General features: G+C 36.3%; 1 protein-coding gene across 1 annotated transcript in view; it reads left to right on the top strand.

Annotated features, from left to right (window-relative positions):
- The window catches only part of rbm19 (RNA binding motif protein 19), a 273505-nt gene extending 250068 nt beyond the window's left edge, over positions 1-23437 (top strand). Inside the window, exon 25 of the mRNA XM_073065480.1 lies at positions 16704-23437. The gene's annotated coding sequence lies outside the window, so the exon portion shown is untranslated. The remainder of the gene's footprint in view (positions 1-16703) is intronic.
- Positions 23438-27184: the final 3747 nt, after the last annotated feature.

The following is a 27184-nucleotide window of genomic DNA, read 5'->3' on the forward strand; positions in this document are numbered from 1 at the left end:
TCTTAATATTCATATAATAGTTTGTTCTGTATATATTGGAATTTATTAAGTCACCATAAGCCAATTCTGCTTAACATAATTTAAACTCCAACATTTTTTGGTTATCCAGTTGCTCATTTGAGTATTTTTAGCAGTTGGGCAACACAACATAATAAATTAACTACGGTGAAAAAAAGTAGTCCTTAAATTATGGTTTATGGATACTGAATTTCTTTGATTGTTTAGCATCAGATAAATAGTTTCCTTTATTGGTGTTGTATCTCAGTGTTTCATGGATGTGTCCAAGACAAGATTCCAATAAATAAAACTCAAATGCTCAAAATGTCAGACTTTACAAATAATACTCTATTTCTTTTGGTATTAAATCAATCAATGTGTGTGCTTGCGCGCAATGGGTTGCAAAAATATGTGTTAACTTTTTTATGAATTTATTGGCTTTTCGGAAGCTGCAGTGCATTGGGATGCAATTAAATTTGGTTACAATTAGTTAAAATAAAGCTCTGCATTATTTCAAAGAATTTTATTCTGTTTGGGTAAAAATATCTTTAAATGTTTAGATTATGATTGTCTTCTTCCTGCATAATTCAGTTTGTTAACAGACTGAACTATGAAAACTAGGAAAGTCCCATCTTCAGTACATAGTTCGTATATGTCTAGCGGATCACAGCCAGAGAGAATCTGGATTAGAGGCATGACATGAGCTGTAGTTCCCAATCATTAGTTCTATTTATTTTTAAGCTACCCCTTCTAGTAGAGCCAAGTTGCCTGCTCATAACCTAAAAGGTAACTTACCTTAGACAAATAGTCACTTTGTCTATGTACAGAGGGGCTAGTGAAATGGCATGATTAAAGACTAGGAGGAGAAAATTGTTAGAAGAATGGAGAGATGCCTGTCATCAGTTGCATTACTGACAATTTTAGTCAGGATACTCCTCAGCTGAAGTACATCCTGGCTATCTTCTATACCTTGTTGGAACATTTTTGTAGTAATGTTCACAGCTGTTACCTAGCCCCTTCATATTTTAAAATCTTGAGAGGTCCAGAAATCTGCTCAATAGACAGCAAAAGCTGATTATGCTACAGATGTAAGAATTGGATCTAACTATTCACATTCACTGTGATCCATATGCATCAGATAGCAAACATTCACTTCCAGGCCACTGTTTAGTGCGGTGTGATGGGTTTGATCAGTGAGTTTAAGTCAACTGCAGTTGACAGTGATTCATGACCAAGCAGACTACTGATTTACTGATAGAAGATTTCATTGTGTAAAATAATGTGCATTCTCATCTGTATAACCACCCTTTTAAGTCCTGCACATAGTACCACGTTTTGGTGCATTGGAACATTAAATGATGTCTGGAGGTACAAAAATTGTGGAAGTCTTTGTACTGTGTGCCAAATGCAGCCAACTAGATTATGTTAATGTTTACCTATTTTGCTGTGGTATAAGGATGAGTATTACACCAGTGAGCCTTCTCTTCTTTTAGGAGGTCATTTATTTCTTCCTTTCAGAATTTCATTTGCTGGGGTTTAACCCTTCCTTTACCCTATTGTATGTCAATGAAGTAAAGTTATTATTATACAATTTCTAATTTTTTTTAAGTTCTGTTTCTAAATATATCACCCATGGCACAGTTCTGTTTGGCCCACTTCAGTGAACAGTAATCCTCCTACTTCTGTCACTCTCTGAAATTGTCTCATAATCAGTAACGTCTGCACTGTGCAGGGCTTCCTGACTGAATAGTGTGCCCCAACCCTAGAAATATTTTGACGGATGAGTGAGCCACATCCACCTCCCCCGACCTTCTAATTATTACTATTAAAAACTGATAATAGATTTTGATTGTTTGTTAATTCATAGGTTGTCAAAAATATAAAAATAAGAAATGTTTAAATATTTTAAATCTAAGTTATATTTTTAAAACTCCATACAATAGAAAATACTTGAAATCTATTAAATATATTTAAATCAAATGAATTTTTAAAAAATTGTAGTTTACCTGAAACTTGCCTGTCTTCCTCATCATTGTTCCTGTCTATTGAAATAAGTTTAGCCACTAAGCCTGCAAAATAGTTATGTGTGTCTGTCTGAAAGGTATTGTCTTAGTTTAGAGTTATTTATCCTCATTCTGTATCAATCACTCACTTTGAGGTGAACTATGAGCAAGTGGATATTAAAGCCAGCATATGGTGTAGACTCTTTTCTTCCAATGGAGTTTAATTTTTTTGAGAAAAACAGTCATTTATAGAATGGCATTATTGGAATCATGGAACTTTCATTGGTTTTCATGTTCAACGTAAGTGTCTTTCAAATTCGGATTCAACTTATAAAAACAACTCTTCTTTCAAAGTAGAACAGTTAGTCCATGGTGACGTGTTTTGAATTATCAATATTAAGGCTACTGTAATATTTTATGCATTATTAATAGTCTTAACTGCTATGGGTGCTTGCATTGTAGTGGTTTTCAATGGCCTCCAAGCAGTACTGAGATTTTACTTACAGATAATTTATTGGAAGGTAGGAGTAGCAAAGCATTGAACTACTCTGCTAATCTGTGCCACAACCCCATGTATCTGCCATTGCTCCACAGACTGTCAAAAGCTGTTTCAGATCTTGAAAGTGTCAGTTAACCCATCATCCACAATAGTTTAGCAGGGAAAGAATTCTACTTTCTGCTAGTTCCTGTGGAAAAGATTGCAAATTGATTTTATGACTAAATGTGTCAAATCTAATTTTTGGATATATTGGCTTGTTCTGATATTTTTCATTGCCATTTTGAATCTTCTTATCAGACTAGGATCTATAGGTGTGGGCAAAGTGCAGCACTGCCACCCCCCCCCCCCCCCCACCACCACCACGGACCCCCAGTAAATGTTTCGACTTTGTTCCCCACCCCCAGACAGGAGCAAACCTACTACAAGTGCATGGAAAAGAATTGTCTGCAGCAGAATCAGGTGTTGTGCATGGAGGGTGTGAAACTTCAGCATCTGACAAATCCATGCCATGTGCCCAGCCTTGGCCTGAAGTCAGAACTGTCCAAATTAATATTCCTGAAATTTAGATATCAAAAAAATTACTAAAGCTAATTAAACTTCTCATAAATCTTAAATTACTTAAAAAGAAGAAATTAGTGACAACTTTAAAAAAAAAATCTAACTTGCTATGATGACTTTCTGTACCTTGAAGTTAATCCCTTCTGAGATTAGTGGAGGTTGTCCTTTCTACAGGTCCAAGTGGCCTTAAAAGGCAGGAATTGCCACAACTTACAAATTTGGAATCTGATGAATCACTATTGGAATATCTTCAGAAGAAATACCTCAATCACCTGTCAACATCTTAAGGGTGTTTATATTTATGTGAATATCCCAAAGTTGCTGATAATTATGCAAAGAAATTCTAAAATATCTTACAGTATTTTAAATACCTTGATTGAATCACTCCTTAATCCTGCACACGAAGGAATACAAGAACTTTATGAAACTTCACATACTAATTCAATAATATTATTCCCCATCCTCCAGCCTGCTCATGAACTTGTACTGCACCTACCCTGAAGTCAGTTTTATCTCTTGTGAAGCGTGGTCCTAAAACATGTAGTTCTTTTTTTATATATATTGCAGTCCCACAAAGTAATGGAAAAAGTTCTGTTACTCTTCTAAATCTTTTAGAAAGAAACCAAGATGTATTTGCTGCTCCTTGTCTGAACTTAAAATCCTCCTCATAGCAAATTTAAAGATTTCCATTACTATGTTTCTTCTGTATTTTCATACTCTGTAGACGGTAGTTACTGAGTATATTTTTGAATGCTGGAATTAATTTTGGTTTCTGCATTCAAGTCATTTAAATGTAAAATCATTTCAGTCTTGCATCATCGGAAATTCTGCTATGCTGTTATGTCCCACCCTTAATTTGCCTTGGAAATATTTTAAAAAATAAATGCATAGTGTAAGACATTGGTAGAGATACCTGCTTGCCCATCTGGAGCTTGTTTTTTATATAACAGCACATCAAAGTCATTTTCATGTATTAGGTAATTAATTAATGGATTCATTGAGTGCAATTTTCCAACTTGCCATGAAACAATATAACCTGTATTCAACACCTCTTGATACAAATGTGAAGGGATCCGATTTACATTTGTGAAAGCTCTTTCAGTCTGGCCACCAGCTATTAGGATTTATGTCTGTCTGCATAGCTACTGTTTTATATGCATGGCCATTTACAGTATATTTCAATACTTTATTTTTACTTTGAAAACACCTGACTTCAAAATACTTCTAAAGTTATTTCTTCTGATCCCCTAATCTTTCTGCCTTGTAGGCAAGTTTTCTTCTTGTCGTTATCATTAGGGGTTTGTGATAACAACTTGTGCATGTATTTGTCTGTAACTGGGACAGTTTATGTGCCAGTACTCTTTTGTATGCATGTCCCCTCCCGCCTCTGCCTGTAAAGAGTTTGTATGATCTCCCCGTGACTGCATGGGTTTCTTCTGAGTGCTTCAGTTTTCTCCCCACGGTCCAAAGACATGCCAGTTGGTAGGCTAATTAGTCATTGTAAATTGTCCTGTGATTAGGCTAGGGTTAAATCAGTGGATTGCTAGGTGGCATGGCTCAAAGAGCCTATACCACGCTGCATCTCAATAAATAAATAAATAGAAAACATATTTGCCTGTGTATCCCTGTATGTATATGAAAATTGCACATGTCAAATACTGATGGGAGGTAAAGATCTGATAACAGATAACTCAGTATGATATTTTGTGTTAAACCTTCCATGAATATCTGTGCCCAACTATTGTTCACTAAAAGTCTAGGATTAACTTGGTCTTAAAGTTAATCTAGTTTCAAGATTGCTTTGATTATATACTTACCTTTTGTATATCTGGATCTTTGATGTTGTTTGATTCTGACACTTAGGATTGCAAAATGCATGTTGTAAGAAAAGGGGGGGATACAGCAACAAAAATAGTTTACTAATGGAATAATTCTACCAAGGAAAATTGCAATGTTATGCAACTACCTTCAGCTTTGTTTAAAAATTAGAATAAAGGTGGGATTTAATGGTGCTGTTCATAGTTTTCAAATGGATTTATCTTGCTTTTCCACTGCACGTTATTAATGGAGTTTGAAGCACAGAAACAGTATGCCTATAAAAATCTGAAATTATAGTCAACATATTTCAGCTTGATGGTTGCCTTTACTTTTTGTCAATAAAACATAGGATGAGTTAACAATACAGAGCCAAATATATTTGCTTTCTGTCTCTCCTACAGATTTATTAATCATTTTGTAGGCAGTGAGCGTACATACACTACAGGAATAGCTTTGGTCTCCAAGAGGCCCACTGATGTGTGTTGCTGGGAGCTGCTTTGCTGCATGGCTAGTCAGCAGAAGAATGGCAGAGACTGTTTTATTGTTTATGGTGGAGCGAGCTAGGCTGATTGGAAAATCCAATGAATTTAAATTGCAGATTTACTTTGTACCAGACACAAATAAAACATATAGCTAGAAAATGCATGTTGCCAAAGTATCATCTGCAGGATGTTGGTGGGTGGGGAGTCCTTGTATTTATATAAAGGCATTCAAGACCTCTGAATGTTTCAAAGCACCTTACAACCTACTTCTGAAGAATGTTCTTATATTATAGGATACTACCGTAATGTATAGATACTGAATGCTGTTTACAACTTTATATTTATGCCAAATAGTAAAATTGCCTACCTCTATTCTGTATCTTTTATGCATGCAGCTTGTATCCCACCACTTGTTAAATAAATGATGAAGGGCAATCAGTCAAGGAGTTATATTCCCACAGGTTTTTTTTAAATTGAACTTCATACAAAGTTTTCTTATGAAATTGATGTTTGTACCCTTAATACAATAACATAGTAAACTAAAAGTCACACATTTGGAATCTGTCGATACTATTTCCATTAGTAACTAAACTATGGGGATAAAACAGTAGGCTTAATTAGGCACTTTTTAAAAGAACCCATAATTTCAAAAATAAGATAGTTTTGTTGTTGTGAAAACACAATAAGAAATCATAAAACAGAACATCTCATTGTAGGCATTTCATCCATCATGATTTGATCGGCTCTTTAAAATAACTCTAATTATTCCCATATCTTTATGGTCTTTCTCTATAGCCCTGCAAATTCATCTTCCTCTTCTGTAGTTAAACTAAATTGTTTTAAAAGTTGTTATTTAATCTGCTTTCCTGTCCTGTCATGTAGTGATTTCTAGATCCTGACATATCACTGTTTTAACAAAACCTTTGTGACATCTGGTTCTTATCAGTCCTCCACCACCAAATATTTTTCGTTCTTTATTTTCTTGCTCTTTTAAAGCCCTTCTGGAATTTGAAACCATCTTTTGGATCCCTTAACCTCTGACTGCTAAAGAAGAATAACCCTGGTTTTTTTTTAGTTTTTCCCTGTGCCACTAAAGTAAACTATCTCCATCCCCTTCCTACTAGGCTGTCCATTAATATGCCAGCAGTTTATTAGCTCCTGTATGTTATAATTTCAACCAATTGGATTCTGTTTTTGAAGCTTCAGGTAGATCTTGTCTTTCTGTTGTTCTCATTGTGTCTTCATTATTTTCCTCCTCCAGGGTTTCTTCTCTACTTTTTCTGAATATTTTGTGGCCAATAATATGAAGTGCACGTTCCTCTTTGTACTTAGTCCTGGTCTCTATTATTGCACATAGTCATAAAGCTGTATTTGCTGCCACCTTAGTCTGCTTCTCAACTTTCTGGCTGATGATACTATTCACCTTATCTTCTTCTAATACCATTGACCTTGCACTTTACTGTCTACCTTCACTGCACTTTGTACTTTCTCTGTACTGCAACACTTTATTCTGCATTGTTACTGTTTTAGTTTGTACTACCTCAATTTCCCATTGTGATGAATTGATCTATACAGATAGAATATAAAACAAATTTTTCACTGTACCTTGATATATGTGACAATAATAAGCCATTTTACCTCTTTCAGTATTTTGGACAGCATCTTTTTGTGTCCTTCCACCAGTCACATTTGTTTAAATTCTTCCTTAATTTTGCTAGCGTGAATATTCACTGATCTCTGTGGCATTGCTTATGAGTAATCTAGGATCCAGTAGTTTTGATGTTTAATCACTATGCTGTTCTGTGCCTTAAAGTACTCTGAAGTTCCACAGTCGGGGTTTTCTAGAAGGAAGTTATTTGAATACTTTCTAGCTACTTACCTGTACTTTCTTGAAGGCAGGTAGATATTATCTAGCAAATAACTTTTTTTTGCATTTTATAGATTATTTAGTTGTGATAGGTTTCCAATTTTGTAAGAGGAGCTTTCATAACTTTGTGTTCTTGCAGAAGTTAGTGATAATTCTGAAATACAATATTCATTTAGAAAAATAAAAATATATTTTTACACTTTATTTTTATGTTAATGTTGAATCCAGAAGTACCCCACGCAATATGTAAAAGTCTAATTGTTTTGATTGTACTACATGCAAAGCAACAATGTTACTTTGCGTTAGTGAAAATAAATATGTCCTTCGTGAATATTATTTGAAAATGCAACAAATAGAAATTGCTGACAAAACTTATTTGCTGGTGTGGATCAATATTACCCCTTAATTCTACCAAGTTAGATACCTTATTCACACTTAGCACTATTTGTCGCCATCAATTGTTGAAAATAGAATTTGGTAATTACATTTTCCAATTAATTGCAAAGGTTGTTTTATCTAAAGGTAAATGAACTATCATTTTGTCTTTATAGTTGAGTTACTCAGTTTAAAAATCAGGGCGTTTTGATACGTTTTGAATTGGTCATTCATGAAAGGAAGGCTCTAAAGCAAGGAAAAGTACATTACAACAGAGCTGTTTGTTGACTTACCATAATTAACAGAGTTTCTCCATGTTTTAAGCATAAAGTCTGTCTGGCTGAGAAAATAACAACATGAATAATGGCAGAAATTAGGCCCTTCATTTCTTCAAGCATGTAGTACATTTGTGATTGGTCCTGTGTCCCACAGTCACTTTCTTTCAGCTGCATTATCACTCTGTGTTTGAAGAACCCAAGATAGAGAATTCAAAATTGACAACACTTTATGTAATCACGCTTCCAGTCCAAGATGTCTTGTCCCTTTTCACAAGCTATGCCTTCTCATTTTGGACCTGCAAGATAGAGGAAACAGCTTCTTGGGTCTCCCGTGTTGGCCCCTCTCAGAATCTCGTATAGCTCAATTAGATCACTTCTCATTTAAATGAATGAATCAATCTGTCAGGTTTCCTCAATCATTCTGCATGGAACAGTCTCAACTGTACTGAACTGATTCCAAAACCAGGATATACTTCCTCAGATAGAGGGACAATGTTTGCACATGGTATTCTAAATGTGATCATACTGAAACCCTATGCAAAATCAGCAATATAAGACTTCCTTACTTTAGAAATCCACCCCCTTTACAGTAAAAGTCAACATATTTTTCATCTTAATTGCCTGCTGTAACCACGTTTGCATTTTGCTTCAAAGCCATCACACCTAGATTCCTCTTCTTACAAACCACAACAACCTCTCAATATCAGCAAGATCAAGGAGATGATTATTGACATGAGGAGGAGGAAACCAAAGGTCCATGAGCCAGCCTTTTTCAGAGGATTAGAGGTGGAGAGGGTCAGCAACTTTAGACTTTTTGTTATCATTTCAGAAGATCTGTCCCGGGTCCAGCTCAAAAGTGCCATTAGGAAGAAAGCATGGCAGAGCCACTACTGAAGTTTGCAAAGGCTGCACATGTCATCTGAAACTTTGGCAAACTTCTATAGATGTGTGGTGCAGAGTATATTGACTGGTTGTATCACAGCCTGGTGGTATAAAAACACCAATGCCATAGCATGGAAAAGCCTACAAAAAGAACTAGATATGGCCCAGTTACTTCACAGGTAAAGCCCTCCCCACCATTGAGCACATCTACATGGAGCACTGTCGCAGGAAAGCAACATCCAACGTCAAGTACCCCCTCCATTTAGACTGTGCAATCTTCTTGCTGCTACTATCAGGAAGAAGGTACAAGAACCTCAAAACCTACACCAGGTTCATGAACAATTATTACCCTTCAACTAACTGGCTGTTGAACCAGAGATGATAACTGCACTCAACTTCAGTGGCCCCATCACTGAACTGTTGATCTTGATACTTATTGCTTATTTATATTTTATTATTTGTTTATTTTCTCTTTCTTTTTGTATTTGCACAGTTTGGTGTTTATTTTTGCACATTGGTGGTTGTTTGTCCTGTTGGGTGTAGTCTTTCATTGATTATAATGTGTTTCTTGTATTTACTGTGACTGCCTGTGGGAAGATGAATCTCAGGGTTGTATATAGATAGATAGATAGATAGATAGATACTTTATTCATCCCCATGGGGAAATTCAACATTTTTTCCAATGTCCCATACACTTATTGTAGCAAAACTAATTACATACAATACTTAACTCAGTAAAAATATGATATGCATCTAAAAACACCCTCTCAAAAAGCATTAATAATAGCTTTTAAAAAGTTCTTAAGTAGTTTACTTAAATACATTGAGTCCTAACCCCGGCACTTTAACATATCTTACTCCTGGTGGTTAAATTGTAAAGCCGAATGGCATTGGGGAGTATTGATCTCTTCATCCTGTCTGAGGAGCATTGCATCGATAGCAACCTGTCGCTGAAACTGCTTCTCTGTCTCTGGATGGTGCTATGTAGAGGATGTTCAGGGTTTTCCATAATTGACCGTAGCCTACTCAGCGCCCTTCGCTCTGCTACCGATGTTATACTCTCCAGTACTTTGCCCACGATAGAGCCCGCCTTCCTTACCAGCTTATTAAGACGTGAGGCGTCCCTCTTCTTAATGCTGCCTCCCCAACACGCCACCACAAAGAAGAGGGCGCTCTCCACAACTGACCTATAGAACATCTTCAGCATCTCACTACAAACATTGAATGACGCCAACCTTCTAAGGAAGTACAGTCGACTCTGTGCCTTCCTGCACAAGGCATCTGTGTTGGCAGTCCAGTCTAGCTTCTCGTCTAACTGTACTCCCAGATACTTGTAGGTCTTAACCTGCTCCACACATTCTCCATTAATGATACATATGTACTTTGAAACTAAATTGACTTTGAACTTTAAGCTTTTATTTTTGCTGTGTGTCTCACCCAGACTAAATATTAGAGCCGTGTGTCCCTTCTATTTACTCATTTGTTTTTTTATTCTTCCTACCAATACACAACCTTGCATTTTTATTTTTTCTTTATCAGAGTCATTTATTTAAATTGAAAATTGTACAGGGCCTACTATACATTGATTCCTATAAATCCATATCACTTGTTATTTCGTAATACAGATGTCCACCTTTCTTTTAGGTACTTCAATCCATTTTCAAAATAGAAGTCCAGTTGTGCTACTTTCACCATTTATTCCTTATCTCTTTTGCTTGTTACATGCTCAAAGAATGCTGAAGGATTTAGAAGATATGTTTTGTTGTAGAGAAATTATTGGAGAAAATTCTTTGAGATAGGATTTATTCACTTATGGGCAAGCATGGACATTGGACTTATGAGGGAGTCACTATGGCTTTGTGTGGGGGAAGGTCATGTCTAATAATCCTGATTGAGTTTTTTAAGGAGGTAACAAGGATGATTGATGAGGGTAGGGCAGTGGATATTATCTATGTAGACGCAAGGAAAGTACTCGACAATCTATCCCATGTTTAATTGATGCAGAAGATTAAGGCATATGCAACCACACTGACTTAGTAGACAAGATTCTAAACTGGCTTGGCCATAGAAAACAGTGGTGGAATGGTGTTATTCTGACTAGAGATCTGTGATCACTGGTGTTCTGCAGGGATGAGTGGTGGGACCTCCGTTTTAAATGAAGGAAAATGTACATGGTTTGTAGGAGTCTACTATAATTAGTAGGTTTACAGGCAGCATAACAACTGGTGAAGTTGTGGATAATGAGAAAGTCATTAAAGGAAACAGCAGTATATACAGTACAATAAATAAGAGTAGAAGGTTTTGAGGAGAAATGGCAGATGGACTTTAATCCAAACAAGTTTGAGATGTTGCACTCTGGAGATCAAATATAACAGGAGATTATATAGTAAATAACAGGACCCGTAAGGGTATTGTTGTTTACAGGGACCTTGCAGTCTAAGTCTCATAGCACCCTGGAGATGGTACTTTCAATTTTTAAATTATATTTTTGGCTAATGTATTCTCATAATTATTATACTTATCATTGTTTCCTCACTTTTCTAATCCTCGTGCTTACTAATTTTTAGCCTTTTAATTTAATGCCATTATTGGTCTGCTTAAATAGCGAAAGTTTACTTTGTTATTAAGAATTTTGAATTATTTCCTTAAACCTGGAAGCCTACAGTTGTCTTTAAATTGAAGGCATCAGTTTCTGAGAGCTGCATGACTCTTTGAACTACATTGAAATTTATGTTAAATTGTGATCACTTTTCCCTTGATTTCCAATTAATCTTGTCTCATTAGAAAAGATCATTCCTTTTATATGTTCATTCAAGGATATGGATTTGATAGGTTGAACCAGCATTTAATTGCCCATCCTAGTTACACATGTGAAGGTGATGGTACCCGCAGTGTTATGGGAGAGCTCCAGGATTTTGACTCTGCAATGGTCAATGAATGATGACATAATTGCAAGGGTGGCAGGACTAGTTTTGACATTGTTTATGGATGGCTTATTTCCTCTCCTAGTGAACTAGATGAGTCTTTATTACAGTCGACAAAGGGTTCCATTAAACTTATAAATTCAAGAACTCAAATTTGAATTTATCACAATCTGCCATGGTGGTTTTCAAGCCCAAGTCCCTAAGACTTCAGATTATAATCCAATAATAACATTACTGTGCCGTCACCTCCCCAATTATTCGTTCACCTATCTTCCAAACTACTTTTGCCAATTTGATTTTAACAGCCCTTTTGAATCGGAACTCATTTCTATGGAATAGCTCTCTCTCCTAGTAATGGTGCCAGTATCCCAAGTATTTAAACTGTTTCTTAGGTCCTACACTACTCTCTGGCACAAACTTACAAGTTTCTGATCTGTTCTACCCTGCGTCACTGTACTGAATATTGGGATTATTACCCTTAAGGATCTGCATTTTATTTTTGACCTTGGCTTCTCAAGTTTCTTAGCCAATCCTCATTAATACTTGCACCAGAGGGATTCGTTGGTTCTCATGTGAATCATAAAACCAGATACTCTCCTACCACACGAGGCTCCTGTCTGCCTTTTTTGGGAGGATGAGTACCTGTGTCCCTTTACAACTAATTTCCATTTATTTTTAACTAAATATAACTTTGCTATGCTAAATTTATACCACGTTGCACTTTCTGAACACCTATGGATTGGGATGCTCACTATTCAAAGGGAGTGTGATATTGGCATTTAACACATGGCCACAGTTTCTCTCATCTGCGTGCACACACACACAACGTGTGTGTGTTACAGGATTTTAGACTTTAGTGTGTATTATTAGGGATGTAAAACAGGCTTTTATTACTGATATAATGAGTCACATTTTTATTTTAGTTAATGTTTTTACAAATAATCTTGGAATGCATATTAAGAATTATACTGTCAAGTGAATTTTACTCAGATTCTGAGTATTTGATTTCCATCACTGTTCACCTTTTTTCTAAAAAGGTTTTAAAACAAGAGATTTACAAAATACTTGCAATTTTACAAAACATTACAAGTTGGAATGTAAGAATGATTTGCAAAATAAACGTTAAACTTTGTGGCGAAGCTGGTTGCCTGCTAAATTTTTCTAATTTCCATGCATCACCAACTTGAAAGGTTGTTGCAGTCCTGTCAGAAACCAATTTACTAGATGCAAATTTATCTCATTCTCTCTGTATCAGTGTCTTTAAAGCCCTATATAATTGGTCAATCTGAATAATGTCTATTAAAAGCCTCATTCAAACTCTCTTTTCCACTCTGTTAATATTGCAGAACAAATTGAATCCTAAAAAAACAGATTTTCTTATTTTATTCCTTAAGGCAGTAACATATTGGATTGCAGTGTGCTTGCATACTGTTTAAAGGTTAAGTTCTAAATCTACTACTTTTCTGGTTAAGTTGTTTTCTCACATTTATTCCTATCTACACCTTTCACAGGTTCTATAAAGCTGTTCAAGACTGGTTTATGTGTGAGATCTTGTATGCATGGGTATAGATAAAGTAGATGAAACATTGAATACACAATGGAAAGAAATAATTTACAGAAAAATAGTGCCATTCCTAATAATATAAAGCTCCCAGAGGCACAAATACATTATAGAACTTCTGGACAAATGGAATATCCCCTGAAAGATAACCATTGAGTTATAAATCCTGCCTGTATCCAGTACATTTGCTTGTTGCAGCTCTAACTGAATTTCCACCTTTTCATTCTAAGTTTGTTTCTTTGCTTAGCGATTGTATTGTTGGAAGTAGGCCTTTAATAGTGTGGCAGGTAAGCCCTATTGTTGTCAGGAGCATGTTTGTGTATTTCACTGCTTCTCAGCTCTCCACTCACATTGTGATATTGAGAAGATATCCAAGATACAGAGCTGTCAGGGACAATGGCTAATAAGGAGAGGAAGAAGATGAAGTTGGCTAAAATGTCTAGAGTGGCACTGTGATCAGATAAATGGGGCTGGGCAGGCGGGCAGACAGGCAGATTAAAAAATCAATTCAGTTTTCAGAAGAAAACAGATGTTTCTTTAGAGAGGGTAACTTGTTTATTTAAAAATGAAATGCGAAATAAAATAGAAAATAATAGATACAGGCATGACAGTGGTAAGGAGGTTACAATGTGATGAGAGTATTATTAAGCTAAAGTAAAGCTCTTGATAAACTCTTTTTGTAAATTTGTATTATGTTTATAAGAAATATATTTTCAAAGAATGAAATTCAATCATGTTGAAAGTTGAACTTTATCAGAATTATGCAGCCTTCCTTCCTATTGTTGTCTGATATTATATCTATGATTGACGTATTTCTCATGATATGTTATCCATCTTTTTAATCATTGTTAGTGGCAGAATAGCAATGGATTCAACCTAATGACCTTTATTAATGGTCTTGGATTTATTATCAACCAGTGCATGTTTTTAAAGCATTTATTTGGGAAGAAACATTTCACCCCAAAGCACTATCAACATCGGAAAATATTAGAAAAGTTTAAACTGTTCCGGGCTGTAATTTATAAATATACAACTTTGGGTGAAATTTTTAATTTTGCTTTAGGTTTCACTTTGAACTACAAGTTTCCCCCGCAATCCAAAGGTAGAGCATTCCTATGAAACCGTTTGTAAACCGAGATGTCGTAAAGCAAAGAAGCAATTACCATTAAATTTATATGGGAAAATTTTTGAGCGTTCTCAGACCCAAAAAAAACCTACCAAATAACACATAAAACCTAAAATAACACTAACATATAGTAAAAGCAGGAATGATATGATAAATATACACCCTATATAAAGTAGAAATATTGTATGTACAGTGTAGTTTCACATCAATATTGAGAAGACAGTGAGCCAAAATCGATTTGGAGAAAAAAAAATCAGCACGTACATACATGCGCAAACAACTGCCCGCACAAGACTTCATGGTCATTGTAGTCTTTCTCAGGGTAAACACGCGTATAAAGAGTGCGTCTTTTTTTCGTAAAAGCGAAAATCCTCTTTGGTTAGCGAAAACAGGTACTAATGTAGGTCTTTCGTAACAGCAAGTTGTCATAAAGCAAACGTTCAAAAAACGGGGGACACGTGTACATGCATTGGACAATAATAATCTGCATTTCTATTTGCAATGCTGTCTTATGCCAACTTGTTAGCATTTCTCATTGATACACTACCGGTAGTTATATGCAGAACAGATGGGGCTAAAGTATGCCATAAAGATCCACAAACTATCAGCTGTGTGCTGCCAAAGTTTTGTCCTTGTATGTACAGTGATACGTATTTTCATTTCTAAAAATGTTAAAGACTGTTACAAAACTATTCTGACAAACATGTTTTCAATGATCTGACTACCCACTGCGTCCAGTGACAGACTAGAGAGATACTAAGAGAGGCTCTGGATGCATTTCACATCCAGCCTTCAGTTCTTTTTAAACCATGAAGAGTTGACATAGGAATGGTGACTTCATAAGGTCAACAACCCTTTGATTGGGGTGGGGTGGGAGAGGACAGTGAAAGCAAGTGACTAATAATTTCACTTTTTTTATTACTTCACTTTTTAGAATAACAGGTCCATTTTAATATTTTTTTTACAATGTTGTTCTCTATCAGATAGGCATATAACAATATTTATAGAGGCTCCTACTACCTTCGACAGACCTGCAGCTATCAAGGGTTGTTCAGGGGAGTGATACCTATGACATGAGGAGTCTAGATAGGGTAAATGCAAGCAGGCTTTTTCCACTTAGGTTGGGTGAGACTAGAACTAGAGGTCTTGGGTCAAAGGTGAAAAGTTTAGGGGGAGCTTCTTCACTCAGAGGATGGTGAGAGTGTGGAACGAGCTGCCAGCACAAGTTGTGCATGCGGGGTCGATTTCGACATTTAAGACTAATTTGGATAGGTACTTGGATGGGAGGGGTACAGAAGGGTATGGTCTGGGTGCAGGTTGATGGGACTTAGCAGATTAATGGTTTGGCATGGACTAGATGTGCCAAAGGACCTGTTTCTGTGCTGTAGTGTTCTATAACTCTATGGTTGCTGGTAGATCGCTTTTATTTAATAGAGGCCTGTTAGATGCAGAGCCAGACTCATTCAGTCTTTCGGAAGTAGGTAAAGCTTGGCCAGGTACTGTGATCAGTGTGATCAGGCAATGGATTGGATCCAGGCTTATCTGATTGTTTATTTTAGTCAAATCCTGCCAGATACCAACATTCAGTATCCATGTTCAGTAATGTGGCTTTTATACAGTTCTTTGAACTTTTATCAGCTGTTTGGCTGATTTTAAAAAATTAAGTGACAGTGTACTGTTTGTGGAAAAAGTGGCCTAACTACTCAAGTTCTAGTGACTGGAGCATTAGTGAATAGTGAAATAATTAACTGTAATTTTCTGGCCTCTGAACTACAATATCAGATGATCTACAAAGGTACTGTACCTTCAGATTGCAATTACGTCCTCAGGGCTGTCTGAATTAATCTGGTTATTACCTTCCCTTGTAACCTTAGGGCATTATTTCAGTACACAGTCCTCAAAAGCTAAAATATTTACAGAAATCTGTAGACCAGTCGTTGTTTTATAATATATACTTTAATAACTAGTGACACCGCAGCAGAAAACTAGCTAAAAGGCTCTAATAGTCCAGAATATAGATACTTGTAATAATGAGCTGTTAAATTTTTGATGAATTTAGTCCCTGACTAGTCTTTTTGCATTTGCTGATTTATCTCTAAATTGAAAATATATTTTTTCAGAGCAAAAAATGAAATGGGAGAGGCAAACTTTTTTTATTCTATTTAGTTGCACTTTCATTTCTGAATGGACTGTATATCAGATGTTCATATTGTCCATTAAAGGAAAGAACCACAGTTGTTTTTGTTTACAGATGGAATTAAAGAACTGGTAAAAGTGAATATTGTTACAATTTTTACTTAAGTTTTTATTTCAGTTTTGTTTCTCTTTTGCAGAGATGTCCCATGATGTGGTTTCACATGTACTGGGTAAGACACACAACCATCAAAAACTTAAGAGGAGCACCAACAAGCACAAGCTTTAAGAGAAAAAACACTGGACCCATCAGCAAGTTGGAAGAAGTCAAATAGCCATCTGTTTTTATCTGAAATGTTCTTTGGCTGTATTTTGAGAAACTTAACTGCAAACAGCACAGCCGGCACAACCTCTGATGGATATCAGTGACTGTTTGCAGTCTGGTCATAAATCATAATGCATGAATGGTACACTCTACAACCTATTGAGCAACGTTTGTGAAAAGTAGCGGCAGTGTAATCGATTTTTGAACTCCCATCTCAAACACATGATGAAAAACCGTTGTGCCAACTGGTTATGTATTCATGGAATACTAAATAAACTTTATGAGGTAATTTGAAGCCTGACACATAGTGACTGGAAGATGAAAACTAATAGCAGAAGAAATCTGCCATGCGCTTGAATATCATGCAGTTGTATTGATCCTGCACTATTGGAGAGAGAGAATAGCGCAACATCTGTACATCAGTCATAAGCCCAAGAATGTGGATAGTCAGTGGTTTATTGTTGATTTTCAAGATTAATAGCAAAGAATTTCACTGAATTTCTATTTTTGTATTGTTTAAGTATAGTCAGTGGGAAAATATTTCAGATGATTTGTTACAATTGTTATGCTTTAGTATTTTAAATACTGTGCTGTCTGTTTTTGAAATTTGGAGAACTATTTTTGTCTTAAAACAAAACTCAGTAAAGGCTGACAATTTATATCATTGGTGTCTTGAACTTTAAAGTAAAATATTTGCCACATCAAACATTTAAATAGTCCTGCATGGTGAGCGTAGGTAGTCACAGACCTCACGTGCCATGCAGAATAGAATTATTCAATACAATGATGAGTTTATAATTGCAAACTCGATGTGAATGTTGAAAATTTCAAATGGATTGTCCCATTCCCATACTTTCTGAAGGAGTATTCATTTGATGTTTGAACAAATCTCACTTTTTAAAAATTAGCAGTTTAATAATTTGTAGTACTATGGTCATTAAAAAGCAGTTACATCAGCATAATGCATGTACAGTGGATTCCAGTTAACACAGGGACCAGTACATTTTGGCCCAATTAAGCAGCTGCCTGCTGAAGTTTCATAGAAATGGTTAAAACAGTATAGAAAAGACAAACTGTTTTAACTGAGTAACAAATTATCTATTAAAATAAAATACAAAGCAAATTAGAACTACTACAGTACTATAAAACTGTGTATTAGTTCCTAATATTTATCAATGAAGGAATTAATTCAGTGTACTCTTCCGTTTTCTTTTGATTGACTGTAAATAAACAAAATCTGCACAGACACCTAGTGCAGATAATGAAGTGCCTTCATACAATGTTTTTGTCAATTGCATCCTCCAAATCTTCATTTTCATTGTTACATTAAAGATGATTGTTGATACCTTCAAATTCTTCATAATTTCTAACTTGTTGAAGTAGTGAAATGACTTAATTTTCACTCCTGGCTGTTTTGGGCATTTCCAAGCCTGATTGTTTGATACCACAGTGAGCAAAACAATTCTGACTTGTCTTACTGCTTATTTCTCGTCAACTATCAGTGACAAAAATCATTGCTTTTTGAACACAAACACATACAACTGACTAATTAAAAACATTTTGCTCTAAGTACGGTGTAGTGTCTAAAGGTCACACAAGTGCAGGTAACTGTTGCTAGTTAGAAACTGTTCAGCAACAGTCTCCTCATCCAGTTAAGCAGCCTAAAGACATGAAGGGAATCCCAGCTGTTTTCTCGGTTAGTTTTTGTTCTTTGAGTTGTTCCAAATAAGAGGCTGCCCCACCCAATTAACTGGAATTCACTGTATTTACTTTCATAATGGATACTGGGCTGAGCTGGATCTGAAGGTTGAAGTATATGTTTCTTTAATACATTTGAGTATGTATACATTAACACAACTTTTTGTACAAAACCATTAATGTTACAGGGCTATCATTTTAGGCTTAAAGCACAACTGCTGAATGCAAGATTAAGATAAGTAATTTGCCTCTTGTGTTTATAATAGAAACATTGAAACATAGAAAACCTTTAGCACAATACAGGCCCTTCAGCCCACAAAGTTGTGCCAAACATGGCCCTACCTTAGAAATTACTAGGCTTACTTATTGTTCTCTATTTTACTGAGCTCCATTAGCCTATCCAAAAGCCTCTTAAAAGACCCTATCGTATCCACCTCCACCACTGTTGCCGGCAGCCCATTCCACGCACTCACCACTCTGAGTAAAAAACATACTCCTGACATCTCCACTGTACCTACTCCCCAGCACCTTAAACCTTTGTCGTCTTGTGGCGACCATTTCAGCCCTGGGAAAAAGCCTCTGACTATCAATGCCTCTTATCATCTTATACACCTCTAACAGGTCACCTCTCATCCTCCAACTCTCCGAGGAGAAAAGGCTGAGTTCACTCAACCTGTTCTCATGAGGCATGCTCCCCAATCCAGACAATACCCTTGTAATTTTTCTCTGCCCCCTTCCACATCCTTCCTGGAGTGAGGCGACCAGAACTGAGTACTCCAAGTGGGGTCTGACCAGGGTCCTATATATCTGCAACATTATCTCTCGGCTATTAAATTCAATTTCACGATTGATGAAGGCCAATACGCTGTACGCCTTCTTAACCACAGAGTCAACCTGCGCAGCTGTTTTGAGTGACCTATGGACTCGGACCCCAAGATCCCTCTGATCCTCCACACTGCCAAGAGTCTTACCATTAATGCTATATTCTGCCATCGTATTTGACCTACCAAAATGAATCACTTCACACTTACCTGGGTTGAACTCCATCTACCACTTCTCAGCCCAGTTTTGCATCCGATCAATGTCCCGCTGTAACTTCTGACAGCCTTCCACGCTATCCACAACGCTATCCAACCTTTGTGTCATCAACAAACTTACTACCCATCCCTCCATTTCCTCATCCAGGTCATTTATAAAAATCACGAAGAGTAAGGGTCCCAGAACAGATCCCTGAGGCACTTCACTGGTGACCGACCATTTAATTTATTTTAATTAAAATTTGACTCGATCAGTATCATTGGTAGCATTTGCCCTGATATGTTAAAATGCTTATTGATTACTTTAAAGTGGAGCTACCTGGAGTTTCTAATGAACACTTTGGGGAGATGGGCACCACAATATGGTGCCAAAAGTCATTTTGGGTTATTTCAAGTGTTCTGTGCCACTGTTTTTATTATTTATACTTATGGTTCTTTAATCTCTGTTGGATAAATTGGGAAGTTAATACTGAAATGTTAGCTTTTACACTGAAATTTTTACAAGAAAATTTAAAGTGTGAATTTAGAAAACTGAGCCTTTTAAACAACATTTAATGTGATTCCGTATCTACAGAACACATGTACACTGCTTTATTTTCATATGATAACATTTATAACAAAGTGAAGCTAATTTATTTTATGACACTACTTGATATGTTTCTTCAACCGTTGACATTTTGACCCTATTGTTGCAGTACCGTTTTAGGTAGTTTATAAAAGTCATTCCAAGTACATCCACAGTGAAGGAATGAATTAAAATTTGACTTGATCAGTATAATAGGTAGCATTTGCCCTGATATGTTAAAAAGCTTATTGATTACTTTAAAGTGGAGCTACCTGGAGTTTCTAATAAACACTTAGGGGAGATGGGCACCACACTATGGTGCCAAAAGTCATTTTGGGCATTGGGCCCTTTGCTGAAAATATTTTCAGCACCCGTTCTAATGAGGAGGAGGAGGATTGTCAGCTAAATGCCCAATTGTTGGAAATCAACTACTCAGAATCTGAGTGAAATTCACTTGACAGTATAATTCTTAATTTGCATTCCAAGATTATTTGTAAAAACATTAACTAAAATAAATTTGAGATGCAGCTTTGGAATCCTAAATCTTGGAAGTACAGATGAATAGAAATCAACATTTGTTTTGAGTTTATTTGCAAAAAGATTGGGATCACCAATATATTCCTGAGGATGTGGAGCATTGTGTGATCTAAACTGGCATTTCAATGGTGGGAGCGGGAGAAACAACTGCAAAAATACATATTGTGCTGTGGGCTGAAGAACTGGTAAGGGCTCATTAAAGGAGGAAAGGAACAGTAACTGTAGGTATCCATGCTAAGGGTGGGTATTAGGAACTAGCAGCATCAACGTAGGGAGGATGGAGATGTGCTGGATCCAGTTGAGTCTCAGATGATAACAGATCAGGAGTTGACCTGGAAATTTTTGGGTAATGTAGGCTGAAGTTAAGAGTAACTGGTGATACAGTAAGTATAGGAGATAACTTTATTATTCCACAACATACTTAATTACCTAAGTTGGCAGGTAGTGCTCTAAGAAAAATCAACTTCTGGGAATGCATATGAATTGTGCTTCCAGGATTGTAGTACTCCAAAGAGAGCGTTGCATGGGGACTGACTTCATCCCATGCCCTCCTGTCTTAAAAATTGGGAAATGGGTGCAGATCTTATGCCCAGAAATGTTCACCTGGATTGTTCAAACCTGGAAAGGGAGTTTTGCAATTAGAAAGAAGTAGTGTTGGTACTTGAATGCTTAGATTTCCAAGTCATAGATGGGTGCTGGACTTAGCTAGGCGTTGTTTAGGTGTTTACAGGTGTCAAGGCTGTCTAAATGGGTCCCTATAATCTTTCAGTTTCCAACCTTTTTGAAAGAAGGCTCCATTTACTTACATTTGGTAAAATAGGCACCCAAAACCACAAGTGTCTGATGATGATCTTGGCAGATCCCCTAATGTATATGATCTGCCTGTCCATTATTTGGAGGCTTTTTAAGTGCCCACAGTAAATACATTTATTACATGTATCAGGGATTGCATAGTTCAACATGATGATTAGCCATTGAACTAAATCATTCTCAAAGCTTTTTTAAAACAAGTTTGTGTATAGATTGCTTTTAACCCCAGTAACTGATATCTCTCTGAAGTGAGTTCTCAATTCCTATTGCTGAATCCAAGTAGTCTGGGCAAACTGAGCAACAAAGGAAAAGATGTATTTTAATGTCTTGGTCAGCCAACTGTGAAACTTGGCAGCAGAATAATTGCTATCAACAAATGTAAGTTCCATCTAGTAATCAGTAAGTTGCTACCTAGTTTCCAACTCAAGTCAATTTTGCCATTTAATCACCAGCTGCTGTGTTGCCTGACTTCACATCTGTAGAATCGCAATGTTTACTCGGCTTTGCAATGAACTGAGGCTGTGGCCTGTTTCAGCTGCAGTGTATGCCTGGCTTTGTTATAAAACTTCAGTTCTGAAGCCAGTTGCTTACTTTTATTGTTTGCATGATGTTTTTATACTCTGAGCATTGGGTTTTTAAATGGGTCCTTTTGAGGTTTCTTTGTTTTGTGGGCTGCCTGTAAGGAGACAAATCTCAAGCTTTTATAATATATACATATTTTGATAATAAATGTACTTTTGATGATTAATAAACTTTGAGCGTACTACATATGGTAACAGCCAATCACATGTGACATTGCTCTTAATGAAAAATTAAAATAAATTATCTTCCTGCAATTATCTTTGTTCTCTACCGCTTAACTGCTGACTTGCACTCCTCTTAATCTCCATGCTGTTTTACCCAACATTTTCTCAAATTTTTCATGTCTTCCTGTCATTGCGTCCAAGTCTATTGATGTTCTTAAACAAATTCCTTTGCCAATTTAATCAATTTTTCCCCTTACTTGCTGAAAGCTTTACCCGTCTGCTAGTAGCCTGCCTTCACTGAGCATTGAGGTCAGCAGATGAAAAGTAATCCAGAAGCTGCAGGGAAAAATAAAGATGAGGAAAGAGTGTCAGAATTCGAATTAGGCTTCATTTAAGAATTTTTTCCAGAACATTTAATTTTTAGTATCTTTTTAAAACAAATTATTGAATAATTATACAAATCAGTGAGTTTTCAACATTTACGAGTAATACATTTACCAGGAAATTATTAGGTTTGGCTATGCTTAATTATTGAGAAAATAAACATTTTTTTAAATGTTTAAGTTTTATAATAATCTCATCCAAAGTAATAGGTTAACTAGGATGAAGTACCCTCATCAAATCCTATGGCTAATCTACGGTAGATTTGATATTGCAGTTTATAGCAAGCTGGGATATTTTCTGCATTAACTTCTGTATTGTTTCAATATCATGTTAGCAATTCTCTACTTGCACTATATTCTTTCCCCACCCTAATGAATGAAATTGTACTGCACCCCGTGACTTAAATGCTCCACACATGAGAGCCATAAAGTGAAAGGAGCTACTTTAAAACATTGAAAAAGTGATAATTTTCTTTCAATCTGCTTTAAGGTTTACTATTTTCTGTATTGCAAGCAGGTAAATGGATTACTTAGAAGCATGAGGATACATTTACCATAAAGATGTGCATATATTACATTAAGTAATGGTTTTCACTGAGCATTTTAAATAAACCATTAATAATGAGATTATATGTTTTCTGCAAAATGTAAGAGCACATTTGTTTTATGTTAAAATACTAAGCTTTGCTTTACACTGGCATAAATCTTTTGTGAAAATCACATGCAACTTAAATGGAAAAGCTCTATTTACTGAATAAGAATGCACATTTTTTTCCACAAGCTTTGTATGGTACTTTTAAGATTTAATTAAAGAGACTATACAAAATCTTAAATGGGGTCTTAGTCTCATTGAAAACCATTTGAATGTTTATGCAGCATTTATCTGTATAAGTTATCTCTCTGAAATATGTGCACATGAAATTGCAGATTTTATTCTCTAAATATTTATGTTGCCACCCTGTGCCTGCCAATAGTTTGCTGGGTGCAACCACAAGATCATTAAAACATTTGTAATTGAGTTTGGAAGAGGTTATTCTGTTTATTATTGACTGATCTATCCATGGATTGAGAATGCAGTGTGCGTGTTTATGTTTAAAAATTATGAAAGGCTACAGTGGGTTAGAAGAGTTTCTGTAAATTAAGTTTTCAAAAAAAATGTTTAAAATGAGACAACTTTGGAACAGAGAAATAGATGTAAAGAAAGTTGAGTTTGTGGCATTGTTTCAATATACTAAAGCAGGGAACCTTGCTGAGCAAAGAGGAAGGGTGAAATGAGGTATGGAGTCTACAGAAGGATTTGGGACAGGTTGGGAGAGTGGGCGAAAGAAGTGGCAGATGAAATACGGCATAGAAAAGTGTGATGTTATGCACTTCGGTAGGAAGAATAGAAGTGTGGACTATTTTCTAAATGGGGAGGAAATTTGGAAATTAGAGGTGCAAAGAGACTTTGGAGTCCTGATTCAGGATTCTCTTAAAGTTAACCTGCAGGTTGAGTCAGTAGTAAAGAAGGCAAATGCAATGTTAGCAATCGTTACAAAAACAGGACTATACTGCTGAGACTTCATTAGACATTGGTCAGTTTGTATTAGGAATAATGTTAGCAATTTTGGGCCCTGTATCTAAGAAAAAATGTATCTAAGCGAGTCCAAAGGAGTTTCACAAGAATAATCCCAGGAATTACAGGTTTAACATTTGATCTGTCTGGGTCTATGCTCAGTGGAATTCAGAAGATTGATGGGGATCTCATTGAAACCTGCTGGAAACTGAAAGAACTGGACAGAGTGGACATGGAGAAGATGTTTCCAATAGTAGGAGAGTAGAGGATGTGAGGGCATTACCTTAAACCTAAGATGAAGAGGAATTTCTCAAGTCAGGGTGTGGTTAATCTGTAGAATTTGTTGCCACCAGGGGCATTAGAAGGCCAAGTCATTGTGCATTTTTAGACAGATTGATATTAATAAGGGTTTTAAGGATTAATGGAAGAAAGTATAAGAATGGGATTGAAAAAATAAAATCAGCCCTGATTGAACGGTGGAACAGACCTGGGCTAAATGGCCAAATTTTCCTCCTTTATCTTTTTATGGTTTCAGGTTAAATGAATGCACTGAAACAGAAGAATTCTAGGTCTATATGCCCATTATTGAAAGTGGCAGGTTGTACTCAGAAAACATTTAGCAGAGTGTATGGAATTGTGAATTTTGAAACAGAGAGGACAAAACAGAAAGGTTATGTCGAACCTTCATATAACACCGGTTAGGATACAACTGGGGTAAAACATTCACTCCTGATCATGGTCAGGAACCAATTCTGAGTTTTCAAAAGAGGAATAGATAAGGATCAAAGGAAATTCATTTTCAGTGCTGTAGGGACAGAGCATGAAAATGGGACTGATACAAAAATAATACATACCAGCTTCCATAAGAGTCCAGTACATGCCTCTTGTCCTTCCTCTTGTCAGAATGATTCTACAGTTCCATTCTTACAGGAGTGGCTATGAAACGCAATTTAATAATGAGCACTGCAGCAGCATTTTTTTAACTTGTTCAATTGACTGCCCCTTCCAGGATGCCTAACCTGAAGGAACTCTCCAAAACACTAATGGGATGTACTCTTTTCCCTTTCTCATCCACATTGGTGCTTATTTTCCTTCGCATCTTTGAAGAGGCATTGGGGTTCTGGTGGAGTCTACAATCTGAAACATTATCTGTTTCTCTTGCCACAGATGCCATCTGAACTGCTGCGTATTTCCAGCATTACTTGTTTTCATTTTAGACCTGATGTAAGTTGAGTGACTACACTCATTTTGATGGAGGGGGGCAATTCAGTGAGAGGAGGATGTGTTCGCACTTGCCAAGAAGCTGCAGGAAGTTGGTGCTCTGCTATTGAAATGACAGCAGCAAAGACCTTGCAGAAAGTTCAGGACTTTGCATAAGTGGAATTCAAGTTGTTGATCTGGTCATCTCTGATATAATCTAATAATTGTACACCTCTGATGTAAGTAGAATTATTTATAATAAAGATATTGTTTCATTATATGTTCGAAGACAAGCATCTATTAAAAAGAATAAAACTGAATTATTAAAGAGAAACTTCTTTCTGTAGAATATGTTGATGAAGGTTCTCAGTAATCCAGGTCACTGTATACCAAGCAGTAGTAAATCAAGGCAACTGGACCTGCTGTGTTGATGAGAAGATATTTCACCACTCATCCAAAAGGCTTCTTCGGTTCTGATCCATGGTGGGTAGTTGTCTGGCTTATAAACTCTGTGAGTTGTTTAAAGGTATAGCAATCACACAAGGGTTATTAAGATTCATATTGGTAATGAGAGGGTCTGTAGAAGGAACTCAACACTTGACAAAGTAGTATTTAGAACATAGAATATACAAAATTACAGCACAGTACTGGACCTTCAGCCCACAATGTTGTGCCAAACCTCTAACCTATTCTTAAGATCAATTCAATCCTTCCCTCCCACATAGCCTTTCAGTTTTCCTTTCATCCAAGTGCCTATCTAGGAGTCTCCTAAATGTCCCTGATGTATCTGCCTCTGCCCTGAGTTCCATGCACTCACACTCTGTGTAAAAAAAAACTTTACCTCTGACATCCTTGCCCCCCCCCCCCATACTTTCCTCCAATCACCTTAAATTTTTGCCTCCTCATATTAGCCATTTCCGCCCTGGGAAGAAGCTTCTGGCTGTCCAGTCGATCTGTGCCTCTTATCATCTTGAACACTTCTATCAAGAAACCACTCCAAAGAGAAAAGCTGAGCTTGCTCAAATAATTCTAATAAAGCAAGGAAAATACATTTTTTTCATGTTTATATTATTTAATGAAAACAGTTATCCTCTCTGTTGGACCATATAAGAGACTACAGGTTAGGTATAATAAATTGCTGTGAGCCAAATTAAAAATAAAAAATCAGCTTGTCTTATTGCAGGGACTTTGGCAAATGTCTTGTGTCTGGTTAAATTAATGTTTGAAACTAATGCATATGAGGCAGTGGAATGGGGATTCTGAATTTGTCTATAGTTCTAGCATCTCCTTTATATCCTGCTCAACTATCATTCACCTAACTGAGACACATACTTGCATAATAAACAGTTCCTGTGGGGTTTTAGAAATTGTGTGGAGTGTATACACAGACTATGGAATCAATCTCATTGTTTGTTGCCCATATCCTTAAATTCTAACATTTTTTTCTCATTGCACAAACATGTTTAGTACATATTTTGAAAAAGGTAGTTGTCATTCAGATTCACACCAATTGTATTGGTTTGCAAGCAGTAAAAAAGACTAGGCGGCATACATTTGAACTGGTTTCTAGTAGGGGCAAAGTGAGATTCTGACCTTCCTTTGTCTGCAATTTCTAACTTACATACATTAAAGAAATCTTAACTCCATGCACTATACCAACCCCACTACAAGCGAGTAATTTCCATTGACTCTGCTTGCTTTGGATTGTCCTGGCAATATTGCCCTCAGCGCAGGCCTTTATTATGATCTTAATCTGACTGGAAAAAAAGACAGATTGCAAAACCCAAGTGCTTGTTAGATCCATGCCGAATGAATGTAAGCAGGT

The sequence above is a fragment of the Hemitrygon akajei genome, chromosome 14 (assembly GCF_048418815.1).
Source record: "Hemitrygon akajei chromosome 14, sHemAka1.3, whole genome shotgun sequence".
NCBI classification, from domain to species: Eukaryota; Metazoa; Chordata; class Chondrichthyes; order Myliobatiformes; family Dasyatidae; genus Hemitrygon; species Hemitrygon akajei.